This window comes from Aotus nancymaae, unplaced genomic scaffold (genome assembly GCF_030222135.1).
Source record: "Aotus nancymaae isolate 86718 unplaced genomic scaffold, 86718_ANA_hifiasm-v0.15.2.pri h1tg000032l_0, whole genome shotgun sequence".
Taxonomy (NCBI): Eukaryota; Metazoa; Chordata; class Mammalia; order Primates; family Aotidae; genus Aotus; species Aotus nancymaae.
The window spans coordinates 26,650,059-26,670,366 of NW_026988445.1; the positions used below are offsets into that span (position 1 = coordinate 26,650,059).

The window sequence follows — 20,308 nt, forward strand, 5'->3', positions numbered from 1 at the left end:
TAAATAGAATTGGAACTATTCTTATTAATAGCAGGTATTTATTCTCCAAACTTAATGTGGTCATCCAGATTTGACTTTCAATCCAGGAACAATGTTGTACCTTCTCAAAGAACTATTTGTAGTTTCCCTTTAGTAAGCTACTAAAAAATGAAGTCCATGCATTTGACAGTGTTAAAAAGTGCTGTGTGTGTCTGTGTTTTGGTAAGCAGAAGAATCTTTATAAAATATTATACTTTCATACCTGATTTTGGCATTATTGTAGAGAACAGTTGAAAAAGAAAGGGTTTGAAATAACATAGACAAAACACAGCTCTGCCAGTTATGAGCTGTGTGACCTTCAACAAATTACTACTAACCTCTTTAAATCTGTTCCCACTTCTGAGCAGAAAAAAAGGTTATTACAAAGATTAGAGGAGGGAATCTCAGCGACATGCTGTGCTTAATGCCTCCTTCATAGTAAACGCTAAATGAAAGACATTTTTAAAAGTAACTTAGTCTGAAGAGTTATAATTGAAAAAAATGTCTCCAAGTTTTCAGACGGATAAAGCACAGTTACTAAAATGCTTCTACATACACTGGCTAAAAGGAGTCATAAACTGGTGCCTACGTGACATTTTCAAAGTGACTGTGAGCTTTCTTTTGTTGCCTAATGCACGGCATCAGTTATCATGACTTGACCTTAAAAGGTACATGACAGTCAATGCATTGACGTTCATTCTTTAGATTTGGATTCTCTGGTCGCATTAATGAAGCTGAACAGGAGATCTTGGCTCATCAATGCAATTAGGTTTGCACTCAAAGTAAAGTGATTGTTTTTTTTTACCCTTATTGTGGTCATATGGCTATAATTTTTTTTTTAGTTATAGATTCGGGGTACACATGCAGGTTTGTTGCATGCGTATGCCTCATAATGCTGGGGTTTGGGCTTCTAGTGATCTCATCACCCAAAGAGTGACATACTACCTACCTAGCAGGTAGTTTATCAACCCTTCCCCTTCTTGTTCTCGCCTCCCTTTTGGGATCTCCAGTGTCTATTATTTCCATCTTTATGTCCTTGGATATCCATTGTTCAGCTCCCATGTGTAAGTGAGAACATGCAGTAATTGATTTTCTGTTTCCGAGTTATTTCATTTAGGATAATGGCCTCCAGATGCATCCACACTGCTGCAAAGAACATGGTTTCATTATTTTTTATGGCTATGTAGTAGTGCGTGGTGTGCACATACCACGTTTTCTTTATTCAATCCACCACTGATAGACACTTAGGCCGATTCCATGACTTTGCTATTGCGAATAGTGCTGCAATAAACATACAAGTGCAGTGTCTTTTTGATAAAATTTTTTTTTTCCCTTTGGGTAGATACCCACTAATAAAATTGCTGGGTCAAATACTAACTCTATTTTTAGCTCATTGAGAAATTTCCTTGCTGCTTTCCATAGGGGTTGAACTACTCTACATTCCCACCAACAGTGTGTATTTCCTTTTCTCTACATCCTTGCCAACATCTGCTGTTTTTTGACTTTTTAATAATCGCCATTCTGACTGGTGTGAAATGGTATCTTACTGTGGTTTTAGTTTCCATTAGTCTGATAATTAGTGATGTTGGGCATCTTTCATGTTTGTTGGTCGCCGGTATGTCTTCTTTTGAAAAGTGTCTGTTCATGTACTTTGCCCGCTTTTTTTTTCTTGTTGGTTTAAGTTCATTATAAATTCTGGGTATTAGTCCTTTGTCAAGGCATAATTTGCAAATATTTTCTCCCATTCTGTAGATTGCCTGTTTACTTTTTTGATTGTTTCTTTCACTGGGCAAAAGCTCTTTAGTTTAATTAAGTGCCATTCGTCCACTTTTCATTTTGTTACATTTGCTTTAGAGATCATATGGCTACAATTAAAGCATAGGATTGACAAGGCAATGGTTCACACCTTCCCAAAGAGATAGTGGAATTTCTGACTTAGAGACTCACTACCTATCTGGCAGATTCACTGACCACCTCTAGGCATGGAAATAGTTGATACAGACCTAGAGACCTTGCTTTATTTCAACTGAGATGTGTATTTCACTCCCTAAGACTTTGGATCAGAATGAATTTACTTGTGAACAACAGCAGAAAGAACACCAGCAAGGGCTGGCTGGCTAACAGTATCCTGATTATTTTTTAGAGATGGAGTCTTGCTATGTTACTCAGGCTGAAGTGCAGTGGCTATTCACAGGCATGATCATAGCACACTGCAGGCTCAGACTTCTGGGCTCAAGTGATCCTCCTGTCTTACAGCCTCCTGAGTAGCTGGGACTACAGGTGCATACCACCATGCCCAGCTAATTTTTTTTTTTTTTTAGAGATGGAGTCTCACTATGTTGCCCAGGCTAGTCTTGAATGCCTGGCCTCAAGTGATCCTCCCAAAGTGCTGGGACTACAGGCACACACTACTCTGCTCCAACTATTCCATTATGTGTTATTGACATTCTTCCACAAAGAAAAGCTTCCCCCCTTTTCCTATCACCCTTTGTTTTAAGACTTTTTTTTTGAGGTAGGGTCTTGCTCTGTCATCTAGGCTGGAGTACAGAAGGATCACAGCTCACTGTAGCCTTGAACTCCTGGGTTTAAGTGATCCTTCTGCCTTAGTACCCTGAGAAGCTGGGAGTACAGGCATGCACCACCACACCCAGCTAACCATCACTTTTTATATTAAAAAATGTTTAATTAGTATGGATTCATGTTTCTTATTTCAAAGTTTTATAACCTACTACTGTCATCATTCATCATTCAAATTGTTGCATATATTGCCAGTGGGAGCTCCTATAATGTGTATTCTGTGTCGTTTTGATGTATTTCTTTCCATTTTTAATACTCATTTATTTTTTGTCACCAGATGTTTCTTTTTTATTAACTTTTCAATTGATTGTCAAAGACAATAGCTGCAGAGAACATAACAGTGAGTTTGAGTTGGTGGTAGGGGATCACTGTTTCTCTAAGTCTAGATGATACAGGCAGATGAAAGCCTCATTATTTCCAGGTCTATAATTGTATTAAGTGAAGAACTGTAGCTATTATTCATTGCTTATGGTTTAAAACTACTTCTGCAGATATTATTACATATCATCGTCAACAATAACCCTGCAAGACAGGGATGATCTTAGTTTGGGAGAGGAAGAGAGCAGGGCTCCCAGGTGTCATCCAGCTAGAGAGAACGCCACCGAGCTGGGATTTGAACTCAGGTTTTTGTCTGAGCTCGTGTGTTTGACAACACTAGATTTGGCCCTTGTCTTATCTTAGAGGACCTGCTACAAGCACACTTTGGGTTGACAGAGGAACTAAGCAGAGTGATTTTGAAAGCGGAGGCTACTGTCTCAGAGGGGAAGATCAGCTTGGACTGAGATCCTGATCCTGTGTGGAGAAGAGGAGAAGGTGGAAGTGGCAGCTCTCTTACCTTATTCCAGTAAGGAGCTCCCTTCCTTATTCTACAAGCTGCTCTGTCAATCTTATTGGCCAGGAAAGCTATGGTGAAAGGAGGGCACACTTTTAACTGGCTTAATATTTCTAACTACTGATCCAGAAAGGAAGGAACGATCAGAAAGAAGGCTGAGGAGGATGAAGACAAAAGAGGAAAAAGGTGGAACTTAATGCACCTACCTTTTGATATTTCACTAATGTAAGATGTGGCGAAGAAGCGGGAGCTCATTTATAGAAAGACCTTGACACTGTCCTCAAAGAGCTAGAACAGTAGAAGGCAGATGACTGAAAAAAAAGTGGTTATAATTTATAAGGCAGTTACTACCCTTCAACATCTGGCAAAAGGGTAATTTATACTATTACCTCTATTACTTTCTTAAATCTTTTAAATATTTTAATTTTTAAAATTTTTGTGGGTACATAGGAATTAATAAATATATAAATATATATAGAAATTGATTAATATATATTAATTCCTATGTAATATACATTAATTCCTAGGTACTCACAAAAATTTATATATATACATATTATATATAACATGAGATGTAATGATACAGGCATGCAATGTGAAATAAGCACATTATGGAAAAGAATGGGGTATCCACCCCCTCAAGCATTTATCCTTTGAGTTACAATTAATGCAATTACACTCTTTATTTTAAAATATTCAATTAAGTTATTATTACCTATAGTCACCCTGCTGTGCTATCAAACAGTAGATTTTATTAATTCTTCTATTTTTTTTGTACCCATTATACTCCTATTACTTTCAATGAGCATTTACTGAGTGCTGATTTTGTGTCAGGCACCACGTTAAGTAGATTTACTGACTATATTAATTGATGTTGACAATAATTATCAAAAGTAGTTACTGTTACTATCCCCATTTTCATGGAGAAGGAAACGGAGACACAAGGAACTTAAGTAACTTGCCCAGGAGCACACAGCTAGTGAGTGATGGAGGCCGATCTAGGCCCAGCAATATAACTGCAGAGTGTATCGTCTTAATCACAACACTCCATCGCTTCTTCCAATTTTCAAAACAAAGTATCTAGGCAAAGGTACAACGTTCTGGGTTTTTTTCCCCCGAAGTCATGAATATCCTGGGGCATGTCCATGGCAGTGAATTCTAGATTCACTAGCTGAGTCACTTTCTGTTAGGATGTATTCTCTCACTGTCAGGTTACGTTTGTTTTTTTGTTTGTTTTTTACAAAAGACATAATCACTATTTCAACTGCCTTCTCTGAATTAAAATTCAAGACATACTCTGTCTGATGATTCTGGGGTCATCTATTCATACCCTGGAAATTGATATTTATGGAATGTCAAATCCATGATGAGCTCTCCAAGTGCTGAAAGGCACCCAGGAAAAACCCCTGTTTTAATGGGGCTGACATTTCCTGGGGGAGGACACAGCGAATACATAAGTAAACAGACAGATAAAAAGATGGAAGGTGTGAGAGAAGTAAGTAGGATGAAATGACAGAGATTAAGAAAAAGATTGCTTCTTTAGAATGCCAGCCAGGAAAGGCCTTGCTGAAGCTGTAACATGGAGATGAGATGCAAAGAATTTGTGAGCAGAGTGTTCAGAACAGAAAGGAACATAATCAAGAAGGAATTGCCTGGCCATAGTGGCTTACGCCTGTAAACCCAGCACTTTGGGAGGCCGAGGCAGGTGGATTACCTGAGGTCAGGGGTTTGAGATCAGCCTGGCCAACATGGTGAAACTCTGTCTCTACTAAAAATACAAAATAATTAGCCAGGCATAGTTGTGGGCACCAGCAATCCCAACTATTCGAGAGGCTGAGACAGAAGAATTGCTTCAACCCAAGATGCAGAGGTTGCAGTGAGTCGAGATTGTGCCATTGCACTCCAGTCTGGGCAACAAGAGTGAAACTCCATCTCAAAAAAAAAAAAAAGAAGGAATCAAGGCAGAAATGAGGTTGGAGTGTTGGGAGAACATTAGGAAGGCTAATGCGGTGAAATCTAGGGAGTGAGGTGGGGGAGAGTTGGGGTGAAGTCAAAGGCATCGGTGAAGAGTTAGATTACACAGGGCTGGTGAGCAAGGTGTGAGGTTGTGATTTACACTGTGTGATGAGGAGACGCGGTGGACTGGACAGGGGTGGAACATGATCTGATTTACCCTCCACCAGGATGGTCCCTGATGCTTCTCAGGAATCAGTTGCAGGGGGACAAGAGTCCAGCAGGAGAATAATTAGAAGACCACTGCAATAGCATAGAGCCTAGATGAAGGACGGTGGCAGGCTGAACCACCGTGTGGATGCTGGGGGTGAAGAAAAGTGGAGAGAGAGGGAATGCACGTTTAAGGTAAGGTGGTTATAAATATGGGCACCATTGAGGGAAATTCATCTGCCCCATTCCTAATGTCATCCTCCAGGTTCAGGGATGCTTGCGTGATGTGACATAAGCTTGCCTTCCTCCAAACCTTTACTCACGCTGCCCCAGGAGGAGGAGTGAAGGATCCGATAGTGAGATTGAGGAAGAGTTATCAGCTTGGTTCCTTGCTTATTGTTGGGGGAGCTCCCATCCCGCCCTCAACACCCATGCCTCAAGTCTTGCCTGGACAAGCCTCTTCATGTCCAGATGTGCCCTAGTCTAGCACTGGCTGTGCCTCCCTAATTCTGGGGTTCAGTGAGGAAGACGTTTGGATCTCACATTAAGCTACAGCTCCTAATTTAGCCTTTGTCATCAAGGCGATCATTTGGCCACCATCTGCTACTCCTTGTCAGAAGTGACAATTTGTTCAGGAAGAAGGATGCTCTTGAAGGGTAGGAGAATATGCCACCTGAAAATATGCCACTTTGGCAAAAGGATTATATTGAACTGAAGGCGACAGAGAAAAAACCAGAAGAAAGCTGTTTCCCCCATTTGCCTAAAAGCAGAACATGAGTTTACAAACGTGTCCTCCTCCCCTTTCTACTAGGAAGGACAATGTGAAACACCAGAGACAACTTTAGACAACTGTAGTCAGCCTGGAGACCAACTCCAGAGGAATCTACATAACAAACTTAATTAACTAGCATTTATCTGCCATAGTTTCTCCTATAGTCAGGCATTGTATATAGACATTTTGGTTAACAGATCACATATATGATGGTGGTCCCATAAGACTGTAACAATTGTAAGATTGTGTTTTTATAGTACTTTCCCTAGATTTATTTTTTTTCTTTATTTTTTAAAGACGGGGTTTCACCATGTTGGTCAGGCTGGTCTTGAACTCCTGACCTCAGGTGATTCGCCCGCCTTGGCCTCCAAAGTTCTTGGATTACAGGCGTGAGCCACTACGCTGGGCCGATTTATTTATTTTTATTTATTTCTTTTTTTTTTGAGACAGTCTCACTCTTACCACCCAGGCTGGAGTACAATGGCGAGATCTCGGCTCACTGCAACCTCCACCTTCTGGGTTCAAATGATTCTCCTGCTTCAGCCTCCCACGTAGCTGGGATTACTGGTGCCTGCCACCACACACAGCTAATTATTTTTGTATTTTCAGTAGAGACAGGGTTTTACCATGTTGGCCAGGCTGATCTCGAACTCCTGACCTCAGGAAACTCCTGACTCAGGCTAGTCGAACTCCTGATGCCGACCTTGGTCTCCCAAAGTGCTGGGATTACAGGCATAAGCCACTGCACCTGGCCAACAATACCTCCCTTAGGTTTAGATAGGTTTAGATACACAAGTACTTACCATTGTGTTAAAATTGCCTACAGGATTCAGGACAGTCACATGCTGTACAGGTTTGTAGCCTAGGAGCAACAGGCTCTATCATATAACCTAGGTGTGTAGTAGGGCTATACTAATGATGCATTTCTCAGAACAGATACCCATTATTAAGCGATGTATGACTGCATTTGTGTTCCCACGGTTTGCTGACTCTAGAGATGCTCGGTCTGTTTCCTTTGTCCTGTCATTTCTCCAAAAATGTATTGTTCTTTACTGAAGATGTGATGTAAGCCAGAGTCAGAAGCCACCGCTTTGAGAATTGCTCATTCTCAGCTGGGCATGGTGGCTCACACCTGTAATCCAAGCACTTTAGGAGGCTGAGGCAAGAGAATTGCTTGAGGCCAGGAGAGTAAGATCAATCTGGTCAACACAGCAAGACTTTGTCTCTACAAATAAACTTTAAACATTAGCCAGACATGGTAGCCTGTGCCTGTAGTCCTAGCTACTCAGGAGACTGAGGCAGGATTGTTTGAGGCCAGGAATTTGAGGTTACAGTGAACTATGATTGTGCCACTGCACTCTAGCCTAGGTCACAGAGCAAGACCTTGACTCTAAAAAAATTTTTAAAAAAATTTTTAAATGAGAGAGATTTGTTCATTCTCTGCTCATCTCCCAATTATATATGAAATGTACATGTAAACTTCTGCTTGTTTTTTGGGGGTTAATCTGCCTTTTGTTACAGGTGATCTCAGCCCAGAATTTAGAAGGGTAAAGGGAAAATTATTCCCCCCCCTTACACGATTTATTAAGCCATCTCAGAGACCCCAAAAGTAGAGTCTGGACATGGGTTGGGATTCTGCTATATGAAATTCTCCTGGATATTTTGATTGAGTCGTGGACCAAATATCAGAATCTATGACGAACAATTGCAATGGACAAAATAAGTTGCAGAAAATGATCATGAGGGAGGCACTGCTTATTAGCTCAAGAATTCCAGTTCTCTTCCAGTCGATAGACAGGTTATGGCCAGAATGACAAATACATGCTGCCTCTCCTCACTCACATGCCCAGTGGAGGCAATGACAGTCCATCGTGACGTTCCTTCCTGAGCCTGCCCTTGGCCTTACTGTCTCTCTCAGCCTAGTGCTTCGGGCAGCTACTAATAACTCAGGCTGCACACAAGATGAAATTGAAGTTACAACTTGGAGGCAAACTAGGAAATTGAGCTCATTACATTTTCTAATTAAGCCAGACTTATCTAGAAAATCATTTATATTTCAACCCAAATTAAAAGTCTTTCTAAAATGTATAAATACTATTTTCCAAAACTGAAATTATGACATGCAAGCTTGCCTTAGGGCCTCTGGACTGCACTTTGCAGAAGACACAGGAGGTTGGTCTATCTGTGGGTTCAGGATTTATCCTTGGATTTAGTTATTTATTTTAAAATAAAATTCTTGACTCAAGCATATTTGTTGGATTCATGTTGCCTCTTCAAATTAAAGCATAGTGAAATTCTTAGGAATTGAGGACTTACCATTAATTACTGCTAGTGTTTTGTTTCCAAAGGAAGAGCCAGGAAAAAGATAGCAGAGCAGACTCAAGTCCTAAACACCAGATCTTACCCAGTAACTACAAAGCAATTAAGCTGTGCTCTATCATTGTTCAAGGCTAGTGGCAAGTGTTCTTCCATGAAAGGGAGATTGTATGTGATCCTTTTCCTTTCCTCTAGCATCTTGAATCGCAGCAATTCTCATAATTTGAAACTGCATTAATAAATCCCATTATTTGCTAATTCTTTTTTACCCACCTTGGGCTCTGTCAAATTGACATGTACTGTACTGACACCAGCTAAATGAGAAGCTGGTGATGGCCAATGACAAGCCTGACACCTCGTCTGGGGTAAATTTTCTGTGCCTCAATAAGACTCCTTAAAACCTTGCAAGAAATCAGATCTGGGAAAGATTTCTCAGAGGAATAGCACAACTTCTTGCTTAGAAAAGTTGTATACAGCTGGCATTACCTCCAGAACCAAAGAATGATTTTCAAAAGCTTATGTGTCAACTTTGTGGCCCAGCTTGGTGCAAGGACTGTAAATCATGTTTTCTTGAGACTGCTGTATAATGGGCTCTCTTCACTGCAGATTGGCCACACAGCACAGAAGACAATTTCAGCTGCTATATTTCAAGTCCACCAAGGGCGATCAGCATCATCTGGCCAAATATGTGCGGTTTCCAGAGGTTTAAAATAGTTTTTCTAAATGTATCTTTTCACAGTCTGAATATGGCTTAAGTTTCTTCCGAGTTGACACATTGAAGGGGATGAGATGATTCTGTAATGAGTGAATCTTGCTAGATAAGCAAATAAGTTCTGCAAGTTGATTTACTTTCAGACCCTCAAAAGTAGCTTGTAAGCCCATGCAGGAATATTTCCCTAATGCAAATGCAATAAATTAGTTTCTATTAGAAATATTCTATGTACATAGAGTTTTAATTAAATCTAAATTTGAATATAATGTCAAAGTTTTAAAATCAGATTTTTATTTTATATTTTCCTGATAGAAAACTTCAGGAAAAACTTCAAATGGTTTTGGTAGAACCGATTTCTTCATTGAATGTTTCTATAAAAAAACATTTTTTTGATAATGAAAGTAATTGTGAGCTGTCATGGCGGCTCGTACCCGTTACCCCAGCACTTTGGGAGGCAGAAGTAGGCAGTTTGCTTGGGCCTAGCAGTTCAAGACCAGCCTGGGCAACATGGCAAAACCTTGTCTCTACAAAAAATACAAGAAATTTAGCTGGGCATGGTGGAGCATGCCTGTAGTCCCAGCTACTCTGGAGGCAGAGGTAGGAGGATCATTTGAACTCGGGAGGCAGAGGTTGCAGTGAGCTGGGATCGCACCACTGCACCCCTAAGCCTCGGCAACAGAGGGGGACCCTGTCTCTAAAAATAAAAAAAAAATTGTGAATTAAATCTATTAACACACTTTTAAGAATCAAGGAAACTTCTTGATATTTTTAGAGATCATTACATGCATAGGTTAAGAAACTTCAAGCAGTACAGATGATCCCCAGTGTAAAATAATCCCACTCCTGGTTGCTGTGTGTTCCAGTGTCCTGTCCCAGGGTCACCAACTGGTACCTGTTGCTATTTTCTACAACTGAAGTTATTTCCTGTACACACATTTCTTTGTAGCTAATCTATTTTCTATTTAAGTATTTCCTCATACACATTGCTTAACTGTCTATGTCTGAATCTCTCAAAGCATGCAGGATGATTTATTAAGATGCGTATTTCCTTCATTTCTTCATCTGAAGGAAGACAGGACCTCAAGAGAGGTTTCATCCAGAGCCAAAAGCAGAGACTGCCCACAAGCCACTTTCATTTCTAGATAGTATTTTGTCTTCCCAAATCCTGAGCTGTTGAAGAGATGATACAGGGTGTCTGGAGTGGGAAGAGATAGAGGAATGCCTTTGAGATGCACCAAGGTGGAGAGGAGAGAGTCCTCACAACTGGAGAGAGGGAGAAGTCCTTGGGTCTTCCAAGGAGCAAAGGACCCACCACCTGGCCCCAGGCCTGCCTGGAAAGATGGCAGACTCAGAGGTCAGAGGCTGTGTGTTGCACCTGGAGAGTCTGGATTGTAGGCCCTGGGGCTCCAGCGTTGCCAGTCCCCAAAACTGAAGGAACATGAGGCTGTGCTGATGGTGTCTACTGACAACTAGCTGGGAAAAATGCATATATCCAGAGGGGTCCCCAGCTACTGGGAAAGACTCCAAGATCTTGTACAACCTTGGGCAGTCAGTGCTGAGACTGAATTCCTACTAGTCATCAGCTTGGCAGGTAAATAGAGATTTGGAATGGAATATCCTTTAAAGCTGAGTTGCTAGGCTGAGATTCACACCCACCACACACACACATGGTACTTGATCTTCTTAGGATGGTGATATGGTTACCAGCTTCCATGCTCCAGCCTACTAAGCTTATGATCAAGGAATTCCCTGGGGTTTACATGAAATAGCCCTTGACTGAAAATAGTTCATGCTGGCAGGGATGAGAGATCAAGTTGTGAAAATGTTCTGTAAGCAAGAAATGGTGGTCTCTGACTAGTGTTATTTTTTTTTTTTTAACATAATCTAAGCTTGTCTGCCTGCACAAAGAAGCATTTGCTCCTAAGAGAAAAGGAAAGAACATACAAAATTAAAATTTGCCATTTATCCAGAAACGAACCAACTCACCTACCATGTGACAAACAGAAATTCCACTCATATTACCAAGGAATACTACACTGAGAAAGAGAATAAGAATTTGTTAAAACACACACACACACACACACACACACACACTTATGCAAACGAACTCTTTTGTAGGTACAGGCTAAAAACAGAAAACCCATATAAAGCTTAACCCATCCCATGAAAGACATATGATATCACAAACTTACTAATTTTTGATAGAGAAATTATACTAAGCTTCCTGGAGAAGGAATCAAGGAGTTAAGAGATGTGTGTCAGGCCAAGCTGCCACTTGCTCCTGTCTCATTATCAATTTGTAGGGCAACGTTTTTTTCAAAGGCCTATTCCTTGCTGGTGAGAGATTTAAAGTCATTGGAAAGGAAACCTCTGTCTGCTAACTGTGCTTGTGGTCTAGACACAGAATATTAAGTGGGATTCTCCTGTATTTTAATAGTATGCAGTGCTATGTGGAGCTGAACAAGCTTCCAGATTATATAACTGATGAGTACCTGTCAAAAGGATGCTGCTGCTCAACTTAGAAGGTGAAATCAGAAAATGGGCAAAATCAGGAAGACTAGAAACTTTCCTAGAAAAATCTGCATACATACTCATATAGTCATGCATTTCAAACAGCAAAATGATGATGATGATGATGATGACAGTAATAGCTGTCACTTATTGAGAATCCCATAAGCCAAGAACTTTGCAGACATGATGATACTACCTTGGGACACAAATCTTACCGTTATCTCTTTTTTTTTTTTTTGAGACAGAGTCTTGCTCTGTCGCCCAGGTTGGAGTGCAGTGGCCCAATCTCAGCTCACTGCAACCTCCGCCTCCCAAGTTCAAGCAATTCTCCTGCCTCAGCTTTCTGAATAGCTGGGACTATAGGCACACACCACCACGCCTGGCTAATTTTTTTTTGTATTTTAGTAGAGATAGGGTTTCACTGCGTTGCCCAGGCCGGTTGCAAACTCCTGAGCTAAGGCAAACCACCTGCTTTGGCCTCCCAAACTGCTGGGATTATAGGAGTGAGCCACCACGCCTGGCCGCATTCTCATTTTTAAGATGAAGAGAATGAGGTTTGGGCAGTTGTGTCACGTAACAGGCCCAAAGTCACAAGTTAGTAGCAGAATCAGTTTTCCAATCTTGTCTGTCTGCCAGCAAACTCTGCCATGCTCAAACACTCCCCCTTGGAAGCCTCTCTCACTGTGTGTATGTGACTTTCAGGATGAGAGTTCAAAACCAGCCCTGGTATGGACTGGAAGGTAAGGGTGACTGTGAATGCCAACGGAAATAAACATTTGTGAGTCAGGCTTCTCCTTTGCTCTCCTTTTGCTATATAATAAAACGTATTTCTTGCCATCACCAATAATTGTCTACACTCCATTATTACACGGATGGATTTTTATTCCTGAAAGGACTACATTAATTCGCCAAACCTAGCTTCAATTTTCACCAGCAGCTGTTATCAATCCTTCCAAAGAGTGTTCAAAGCTCCAAGGGATATAATTTCTCTACTTGACGTCTCAATGGATTTTGATATATTTTAAAATGTTTGAATTCTATTACACAATATGACAGTTACTAGGTATTATAGACACAAGAAAAATGAACATCCAAGTGTTTTCTATTAAGTTTCTTATAAATATGTAAATATTTTAAATAATGAGCAATAAACTTTTCATTCATATTCACATTATAATTAACTTTTTAATTTAAGTAGCATCCTAGAAGCTATAAATTCAGGCTCCTGATTCATTTCCAATCACCTTCTAATTTATATTTGCTCTCATTACAACTAGTCTATGAAAAACTTCAATCTTGCAATTTTCTAATCTTGGAAGTTTAAAAATTCATAAGATATAATTAGAATCTGCGTGGGAGACATTAGGGTTTAGTGAAAGGAATGATGAACTTGATTCCAGGCTGAAATCTGTCTTCTACTCAAATTATTTCTTTGAAAATAACTTTACTCACCTGTAAAATGATGAGAGTGCCAGAGACACTTTTAAAGGAACCTTCCAGAGGGAAGATGCTAAATTATATATTTTAAAACTTCTAAATTTAAATGTTTTAAAATATTACAAATCAAGTTGTATATACAGAGGAGTGAGTGTGCATATGTGTATATACAAATATTATATATATCAGAAATAATTTGCTCTTCTAATGAAATCAGTTAAATGTGAACAATATGATTTCAGTTTAAAATACATGAAATTTTTAAAAATTAAATTCTAAACCTCTGAACATTTTCAAACTATTAGTACTGGGAGTCACAGAATGAGTCCTTTTAAAGTATTTAATAACTTCTTAACACTCTTTAATCTTTATCCTAAAGGGAAACAGTAATAGCCTAATTGCTCAAGTTTGGGAAAAATAAAAGAATCATTCTCATTCTATCTTGCTTAACCCTGACCACCACTCTCAAGCTTGAACATGCCGTGTATTCTCTTCTGTTATTCTGGGATTCAGAGAGTGTGTGGGAGGGGAGGATGGAGGGAGGAGCTGGAACATAGGGGAAGAAAGTGGAGTGGGGCAGAAGATGAGAAGATGGCCTAATGCAAGAATGAGAGGAAGAAACTGGTGAGAAATCAAGAAAACAGTGGCACTTCCATGAGAGGGGAAGATACTATTTAACAAATGGAATCTTGAATGTAGGGAAAGAATACATTCAGGAAGAAGAGGCCATAGAGAGCATGTGCCCAAGGGAGGGTGCCCAAGGGAGGGAGCAGGGTGCTCAAGGGAGAGAATACAGTCACGGCTTCTTAGTTTCTGTATGCGGTCTGGTTGGGCCAGTAAAGCCCCTTCCTCATCCCTCCCTTCCACCTACCACTAGAGACAGAAATTAAAATCCATAGTTTCAGGCTGATAAAAGTCTAATGAAACAGAACAATAACAACAAAATAAGATGGGTTGGACAATGTTGATGCAGACTATTTTTTTTTCTTTTTTTTTTTTTTGAGCTGGAGTCTCACTCTGTCACCGGGGCTGGAGCACGGTGGCACGATCTCGGCTCTGCCTCCTGGGTTCAAGCAATTCTCCTACCTCAGTCTTCCAGGTGGCTGGGATTACAGGTGCATGCCATCATGCCCAGTTAATTTTTGCATTTTTAATACAGATGGAGTTTCATCACGTCGGCCAGGCTGGTCTCAAACTCCTGGCCTCAAGTGATCTGCCCGCCTTGGCCTCCAAAAGTGCTGGAATGCTTGGCCTATTTTTCTATAATTCAAACTTTGTTACAGGAAATACTTCTCCTTCCAATTCTCTCCTGTCCATGATTCCCTGATTGGAATTCAATTAGTCATTTCTAAGGATGAAGATGGAAATTTCCAAGGCTTTTATAATTGCTCAATACAGATATTTTGAGCAAGCTCCTGCCTGAGTGGAATAAATAATTTATTGGGTTTTTTTATTCTTAGAGGATGGAAAAATATTTTACCTGGAGAAGGTCAAAAAGAACACCTTGTCACAAGATGTACCATGTAAAGTTTAAATCAGGATAACAGCTCACTCAACAGTGGGTTCTTTCAGCCTTCACACTCAAATGCCAAAGCGTACTTGGTTTAGGATCAATATGATCAATTTTTTTTCAGCAAAAAGTCACCCTCACCAGGGGCTCCATACCTAAAGCATCCTTGCACAGCTGAGGGGTAAGTCAGCAGCAGCAGTTGTACCAGATGTTGTCAAGACTTAGAGGCTCCACTGCCGGCAGTGCCTCAGTCTGGTCTCACATTCCCTACGCACACACGCTGAGAGCAAACAGTCTATAATCTTGGGTTCTGTCTCACTCCGTCTTCTACAGGCTCTGGACAGACAGCTTGTGACTCCTGTCTCTTGGATAGGTGACTCCTGGATATCTTCCCAGAAAGACCAGTGGGATTCTTTTATTTTTCTTCTAGCATACTTAATGGGACCAAATCTCTCTGAACTTAGTGGGTAGTAACAGTGCCTTTAAAAAAAAGTCACTCCTGTTCTTAGGCTCCCCTATAACACAAATAACAATGATTGAGTTTGGGGGAGGTCCTTTTGAAAATATTTATGAATAAATGTGGTCACACCACTTAGTTTTCTTGCACCAAATTAAAGAGAGGAAGATGGACAGCATCTTAGAGGTTGGTGCAAAAATTGTGGTTTTTGCCATTAAAAGTACTGACAAAAACTGCAATTACTTTTGCACCAACCTGATAATATCAAATGAAGAGTAACCTGCAGAGAAAATAACAGAATTAAGGAAATCACTAAAAATCTGTGCTCCAGGTATGTCCAGGTATATCTCTAATGGATGGGGCTGGAGGAGACTGTGAGATTAGTTACTTCAATCCCTGGTTAAGTAGGGAAGAAACCAAGGCAAAGATAGCAGAGCTGGGTCTGGTTTTAGCTCAGGCTTCCGGAATCACAGTCCAGTCATCTTATTTACTGAACTGACCCAAAATCTTTTATGTGAAACTCATAGGGCCATGTCTGTTTATTTTTTAATTTTTACTTCATTTAAAATTTTTATTTCTACCAGTGGCCAGTTACCAGAGCATATTTATTTATAACGCACACATTATAAACGAAAAACCCTCAACAGTCTCTGAGGCAACACACCGTCATTAAACACAATTATACCCTTACAGTGAAACATATGAATATTTGCACTAAGCAGGATCAACAAAAACCCTAAGTAACTGATTGTTAGTTTAGGTAAGATTTTTGCCACCACAAACGACTAAAAAAATATTTTTTGGTGTTCAGAGTTTTCCAAACTTTTAGAATTGCAGATAATGGGTTGTGGTCCTATATGGCTATACTTCTATGAGAAGAAAAAGAAAAAATCCTCAAGTATTTTAAAGCCGTACATCCACCGTACAATGGTTAAGAGCAGTTCAAACATCTGCAGGACTTATTAAAAGTCAGTTTGCTGCAACCCCAATTTCTGATTCAGGAGGTCAGGAGTGAAGCCTGAGAATTTTTACTTCTATTCTAACCAGTTCCCAAGTGATGCTGACGCTGTAGGCCCAGGGACCACACTTTGAGAACCACTGGTTAAGAGAATGAGCTTGGCATTAATGGGTCTGGGTTCAAGTCCACCTCTTCTTAATTGTTTGGTTTCAGGCAAATTACCCAATTCCTTCTGGGAAATACATGGTGATGTTATTGAGGATCCTTTGCACGTGGCGAGTTACTTTACTGCTTTCAAGATTCTCTCTTTGTCATTGGCTTTTGACAGTCTGAATGTAACTTTGTGTGGGTCTTTGAGGTTTATCTCGGACTTCCTTGAGCTTCTTGTATTTGTACATTCATGTCTTTCCTCAAATCTGGGATATATTTTCTGCCATTGTTTCTTCAAATAATCTCTCTGGACTCTTTCTCTTCTTCTTTCTGGAATGCTCATAATGCATATATTGGTCCACTTGATGGGATCCTGCAAGTTCCTTAGGATCTGTTCACCTTTTGTTATTTTTTCTTTTCATTCCTCAGACTCAATGATTTTAAATGACCTTTTTCAAATTCACAGATTCTTTCTTCTGTCTGTTCAAGGCTGCTGTTGGACCCCTCTGGTCAATTTTTTAAATCACTTATTGTAATTTTCAATCCAGAATTTCTATTTGACTCCTTTTATAATTTCTGCTTATTTTTTGATATCCTCATTTTGTTCATGTTATTTTCTTGATTTCCTTTAGCTCTTTAAGCATATTTAAGAGAGTGATTTTAAAGTCTTTTGTCTAGCAAGTCTGATGGTTGTGCTTCTTCAAGCTTTTGAAGATTTATTTTGTTCCTTGGAATGGGCCAGATTTTCCTGTTTGTTTTTTTTTAATTTTAATGTCTTGTGATGTTTTGTTGAAAATTGGGCATTTGAAAAAAAAAAAACCCACCTCTCCCAGTCTTGAAGACTGGCTCTAAGCAGAAGACCTTCACTAATAGGCCCTCTGTGAAGCCCTTTTCTGGCCATGTGTCTTCCCTGGACCTGTGTGCATGCTTTTTTCTGATTCCCTCATATACACCACTGGTCATTGTCTCAGTATCTCTAACAGTCTCGTCCCTGCTTCTTCTTGGGGTCTCATCTGTTCTATTGTATTGCTCAATCAAAGATCTGTTGCCCCAGGCATCTGCGGGTCTATAATGGCCTTGTGATTTTCATAAGCCATGCCTGCTTCTTCCCCTGTCTTTCTCTAGCCTGAAATCCAAACTGTGCCACTTTTACCTGTCTGAGCTCCTAGTTAAGCAACACAGAAGCCAATCTCTGAGGCTTCTGTCATACAGGTTAAAACATTGCAAATTTGGTCCAAATCTCTCCAATTTGCAGAAGGAAACTGAGTACCAGACCATCACAAACCCCAGACTTTGTTGCCTTGGGGAGGGGGTAGGGCAAGGGTGAGTAAAAATGCAATAAAATTTCCTACTACTTTTAATATGGATTTTTCTTAATTGAATATTTGCTTGGTTGTTATAAATTTTTGACTGTTTCCTGGGGGTACTGTAAAATTATTTAGTCTCTTGTTGTTTATTTAACATTCCCATGGGAAAACAGGGGCCTAAAACTCCCTAGTCTGCCACCTTGCTGATGTCCCCAGCATATACCTTCTTAAGCTTCAGTTCCTATCGTACCCACTTCGCAGGTTTTCCAGATGATTAAATGAGATGATGTACATAAAGTATTTAGCACAGACTTTGCATATAGGAAAAGCCCAATAAACTTTGGCCACTATTATAAAAATAGTACAATTGCAGAGTACAGATTTAGTTCCTTATCTTTCTTATCTCCATCACAGACAGTCTGCAATGCATGTGGCAGAATGCTGACTCATTGTGCTTTAATCACAAACTCTTCCTTCCCCAGCACACCCACAAATGCCAGTTTCCTAATCTATGCTATGCCCATCTTCCTCTGTAGTGCTATGCTCTATCTTTTATCCATAAAGGGTATAAGTTACTTAACATGTAAGACAGATCTTTTGCTCTCTTGTTTCATGTTTTCCGAAGTCATGCTTGCTCACAACTTTTAAGAGCAGTTTCCATTCTCGTTACTTATCTAAGGTCTAATGAAGTTTTTATTCTAGTGGCATTGTGAGAAAGTTGCACATAAGACTTAAGTCTTATCTTTAATACAGACCTGGCCAGGCTTAATGTGAATATTTTCAAGCTTGATAAAATAATAGAGGAGTAGGACCAGGCGCGGTGGCTCATGACTGTAATTCCAGTACTTTGGAAGTCCAAGGCAGGTGGATCACGAGATCGAGACCATCCTGACTAACATGGTGAAACCCCAACTGGACTAAAAATACTAAAGTTAGCTGGGTGTGGTGGCAGGCTCCTGTAGTCTCAACTACTCAGAAGGCTGAGGCAGGAGAGTCACTTGGACCCGGGAGGCGTAGGTTGCAGTGAGCCTAGATCGTACCACTGCACTCCAGCCTGGCGACAGAATGAGACTCTATCTCAAATACATAAATAAATAGGAGTAAAGGCACCTTTTTCTCTCTTTGAAGCTATTTCCTACTTCTCAAATAACCAGTGTTCATTGTCTGCCTCCTTCATTTCCCACATTTTGGTCGAATGTTGAGCCTAGTTCTATCTTTTCCGACAAAACAACTTTACTTTCTGCCTATCTTCCATTTGATGAACAAATACAATGCCTTTTTTTCCTGCTGCTTTTATAGAGAATGTGCTTCATTGGTCCTGCACTTGGGAACACACTGCTAAGCAGGTGAGCTGCAGTGCTGGGTGCAACAGCATCGGCCATGCAGGGTTTTCAAGGTGAGTATCACCTTGAGATAACAGAACTTATGGGCAGCAGATGACAGTGAAGGCCATAATTTAGAGCAGCTATCTGAGCCAGACATCAAAGGTATTTTTCATAGACTTAGTGGTCACATTAGTGGTCAGCTAAGAAGCAACCAGCAAGAGAATCTAGGAACATCAGCCCTGTGGCCGAGGCTATTGGTATTGCTGAAAGAAATTTCCCAACCTAGAGGAAATTTCATCCAACCAGATCCTTACCAGTGGCTAAGCCTTGGTGAATCTATCACCTCAAGGTCAAGTTTTCAGATGTGATGGTGGCTCAGAAACCTGATTTGATCAGCACACTGAAATTGGGATGTGAAACTGCATTAGTCAAGCTTAAAGAGACAAGCCAGATGGCTTTGCATTAATCTACCACAGCCAAGAATGAACAAGTAGGTCTGGCCAGCATATATTCTCACTGTTGACAAGCTGCTTGAAACCTCAATAATCCAACATCTTGTGTAAGAATGGAGTCAGAACAAAGGAAAGACCATTAATCTTCAACAGTGTTGCTAATCCAAGGTAGCCTGAATCACCTCACCTATTACAGGAACGAACTTGCCCAAGGATCCTCCAGTTCCCTTAAGGAAAGCTCCTTCTCTCCTAACCTGGGCTTGCCTTTACGTCTCTTTGTGTTTCCGTGGTAGACTGACTCTTTCTATCCCTTCTCTTTTCCCTCCAAATAATATACAATTTCTCATTTCAAATTCTAATCATGGAATAGCTCTGCTTTGCTGAAAATATACTTGTATCACCTTGACTGGATTTTTGGGTACCTCTAAAGTATTCAGGTATATATTTAAAGATAGATCTCCTGACTCTCTCCCACAGATCGCTCCTGATTTTAATTGTTTTACCAATTTAACTCTGATCACAAGCTTTTCTTTTTTAAGTTGGAGGAGTGACTTTGTTAGCCCCTATTGTATGCCACCTGATAGCAACCTGCATTTTTACATATAATTAAAAAAACTAAACACTAAATTGTTTCTGCAGCCTAAAATGCTCCCTAATTTCTGTAAGTGAAATACAACACATAGAAGAGCTGTACATTTTCCTTACTGTGTTCCTGCATAATTTGGCCAAGTAGCTACCCACCTGAAGATTTCCATGTTTTAACACACAGCCAGACTTGCCCCACTGCTGTGGGTGACTGGAAACTGCCAGG

General features: G+C 40.2%; 1 protein-coding gene across 5 annotated transcripts in view; it reads right to left on the bottom strand.

Moving 5' to 3' along the window:
- The window catches only part of PLD5 (phospholipase D family member 5), a 307,787-nt gene that overhangs the window by 172,492 nt on the left and 114,987 nt on the right, over nucleotides 1–20,308 (bottom strand). Inside the window, exon 1 of one of the 5 annotated variants that reach the window (XM_064383656.1) lies at nucleotides 3,634–3,803. The exons of the other annotated variants lie outside the window; for them this stretch is intronic. The gene's annotated coding sequence lies outside the window, so the exon portion shown is untranslated. Of the gene's footprint in view, nucleotides 1–3,633; nucleotides 3,804–20,308 lie in introns of those variants that run through there. 5 annotated transcript variants of the gene reach the window in all.